The following is a 3414-nucleotide window of genomic DNA, read 5'->3' on the forward strand; positions in this document are numbered from 1 at the left end:
AGAGAAATGTTTAGATTAAAAGATATCACGATTTTCCGACGCCAGGACGTGATATCTTTCAAAATCGATAAAAAGCGAAATTACTCTGAAATGGTTGAGAATCGGACCATGGACAATATGAACTTTTTTGTTCATTTTAGGGTGAAGAATCTACTGGAGAAGTTTGTAGCACGAGTAGCAATTCACCCTGTATATATATTTCGTGTGTTTCATTTTTTAGCGCAAAGTTTGATATTAGTTAACAATAAGTTTGTCCAGGGGTAAGCTGTGATGATTTTTCAAGAAATGGGAAATGTTCAGCATGCTCATCGAGGTAGTACGTATCAGCGGAGAGATAACGTTAATGAATGTTTGAATGAATTAATGAAATGTCTTATTTAAATACAAAGTTTATTTTATAATTTGTATTGCTGTTTTCAATACAAAAATAAAGTTGCAAAGTACTACCTATTACATAAGATGACAAGACTGGCATAATCCTTATTAATCTGTCCTATTGCAAAATAAAACCTTTCAAAAACTGTGTGGGGTTTACTGACCGTTACTTGATGATTACTTGGAGGTCGTGAGATGCGGTCTGTTGTGACGTAGGTTTTAGAAAAACATTTTCTTTATCGTGCCAACGTTTCGATCTTTATTGAGATCATCTTCAGGGCTCAAAGTGTTTGTTTTCCGTGTAGATGTATCATTCTTGTCTGTCGTGTTGGGAGCATCAAAAGGCAAAACTGAAACACAATTACAGAGAAAAACAAACACTGTGAGCCCTGAAGATGATCTCATAAAGATTGAAACGTTGGCACGATAAAGAAAATGTTTTTCTAAAACCTACGTCACACCAGGCCGCATCTTACGGCCTTCAAATAACTTTTAACAACTCCTGCACTCTTGCCGTCACCAGTTTTTAAGGATGAAACCAATCATTCTAAAAAGTTCGGAATACACCGAGCGAACATGTACAGAAAAAGAAAAACTCTTATCCAAAAGGACACCAAAATCACAGTTATTGTTAACACGAGATATAATCTGACTAAATATATTATAACCAAATTCAATATACATTTTGAACGACTAAAGCTAATTGCGCTTAAAAGCAACAATACAGTCATTCGTTGAGCACCACCACAAATCATCCTACAGAATATGAAATTACTATAGTTTCGCACCTCAGATATTTTACCATCATCAGTAAAAGGTAGGTGAAAGTGAAACTTAGGAAGACAAGTAAAATTAAGGAGATTTATAAAATAAAGTATAAACAGTATTGGACCGAGGTGGGAACCCTGGAGAACGTGTGAAGTCGCAATCTTATCTTAGTAAAACTCATCACGAAAAAGAACCGACATTTATCTACCATGCATATAAGAACGAATCCATTTCAAAAGATTTCCATGATTACCTAGACAACCCAACTTGAATAATAATTTTATGTCGTCAACAGAATCACCTTTTATTGATACCTCTGACAGCATCAACCTGGGAATCACTTTATTATTGATAATAAATCCCTTCCCTAAACAAAATCGCAATTTTCCAGCTGTTTTGCAAGCTTCATTATTTATGGACTATCGTCGCCCCGCCGCTGTGTAATTTTAGAAAAAATGGTACCGTATTAATATATGTGCCGAACACCATTTCTTTCCGCGTCTAGCCGGTAATTACGGTAATAACTGATTATCCTGATAAAGGTAAGAGATTATCGTCAGTCTTAGTGAGAAAACGGCGCCGGTACGCTGTCTACTATTAATTCCTTATTTTCTTCTCATCGAAAATTCCGGTTTTGTGGCAAGTATAAAGGAATATGATGTTTCTTTTACCATTGAAGGCCAGTGGATTACGTGAATCTTGCTCCGCTTTACTGGCTAACACATAAGTTCAACTAAAGTTCAAGGTTCTCATTGCATTTTAAGTACCTACATGAATGATCGAAGAGAGATAAAGTGAGAGAGAGCGAGAGAAAGAAAATGAGAGAGATTTTGTTATATTTTATAAGACCTTTATGTCCTGTCGTATTACTGGAATTGTTTTAAGGAAGGAACGAGAACAATCCGGGAATTATCCCTGTATTAACAGGACATTTTTTGGGTTTTAGGGTTTTGAACAGTCTGAGAAACAAAATTCAACCTACGTCTGACTTTTGACACTATTCCCTTCCTTCAATGACTATCGACGTTAAAATAATGGGGAATTGCAAACAGTGGACGTCTCAATTTGACGCACAAAAGGTTCAAAAGTCGGAAAGTAGTGGCAACCGGGTGAAACCGTAAAATAAAACGGCAATAATTTAAGTTCCGAGGTGGAGTTCGACTTCGAATGCAAATAGAGGCTATAATGCAGTCTGCCACCTGCTACCTCCCACAAATTCACGGGATTGTTTACTGCCAACGATAAACGGAAGCTTTTACAACGAAGGGAGTTAATATTTTATTATTTAACTGCTAGAAGTTAACACTGGTTGTAAATTTTGTCTTGAAGAATTTACCTAAAAAATAAATGCATAAACGTCTGAGAAGAATGTTCTGAGACAATCCAGATGTATAAGTCCTGGCCCTACTAGATTAGATGAAAAAGAAAAATCGAGATTTTGAATAGTGACATGTCATATTTTTCGGTCTAACATTATTATTGAAAATACATACATTCACAATGACAAATTTATTCATATAATAAGTAAATCTGACCTAGCTGGATAAAAAAAGTCGTTCAAATGAGCTAAAAATCGCATGGCTTTTGCATTCGTGCATAAATGAAATGGTGATTTACATGAGACCTGATTGAATATATTTTGATCAATAATGTCTTAAAAAAACCACTTTTATGCTTAAGTGAGTTTTATCTTTAGGAGAGCAGTAAGTATCCAAATTAATTCCAATAATTATCATTTCAGGCCGGTTTTGACGTCAACAACTTTCCTGTTCGTACACAAAATTTCCTTTCATTTAATGGATAAGGAATGAATTATATGAATGTTATTTTCGAAACATCCTTGTAAATCTATATGTCACTCTATATGTCTCATTTAATTTATTCATTTATTTCTATTTCTCTCACTACTCACTTATTTTACTCAATTGGTTCTAACTACCGCTAACTCTATTCTATACTATATACTATTCTAACAGCGCTAACTCCCTCTACATTTTCTGTTTCTCTCATTCAATCTCGGTTTCTTTCTTTTCATGTTTCTATCTCTTTGTCAATCTATCACCGTACCTACTTTTAGCTCTCTTACTCACTTCCCTCGTTAACTCTATCTCTCTCATTGTCTTCCTCTCTTTTTCTATCTCAATCTCAATCTCTACCTCTATCTACTCTTCTCCACCATTCTGCCTTTATTATTCACTTATCTCGATCATTCTCTCTCTCTCCCTCTCACTCTCTCTCTCTCTCTCTCTCTCTCTCTCTCTCTCTCACACT

General features: G+C 35.2%; 2 long non-coding RNA genes across 2 annotated transcripts in view; one reads left to right on the forward strand and one right to left on the reverse strand.

Annotated features, from left to right (window-relative positions):
- Positions 1–3414, reverse strand: part of LOC112127532 — a 63304-nt gene that overhangs the window by 7028 nt on the left and 52862 nt on the right. The gene's annotated exons all lie outside the window — the stretch shown is intronic.
- Positions 1573–3414, forward strand: part of LOC106669155 — a 24099-nt gene continuing 22257 nt past the window's right edge. Inside the window, exon 1 of the long non-coding RNA XR_001340886.2 lies at positions 1573–1685. This is a non-coding gene — a long non-coding RNA (uncharacterized LOC106669155). The remainder of the gene's footprint in view (positions 1686–3414) is intronic.

This window comes from Cimex lectularius, unplaced genomic scaffold, assembly GCF_000648675.2.
Source record: "Cimex lectularius strain Harlan isolate CLEC.00 unplaced genomic scaffold, Clec_2.1 scaffold241, whole genome shotgun sequence".
Classification (NCBI taxonomy): domain Eukaryota; kingdom Metazoa; phylum Arthropoda; class Insecta; order Hemiptera; family Cimicidae; genus Cimex; species Cimex lectularius.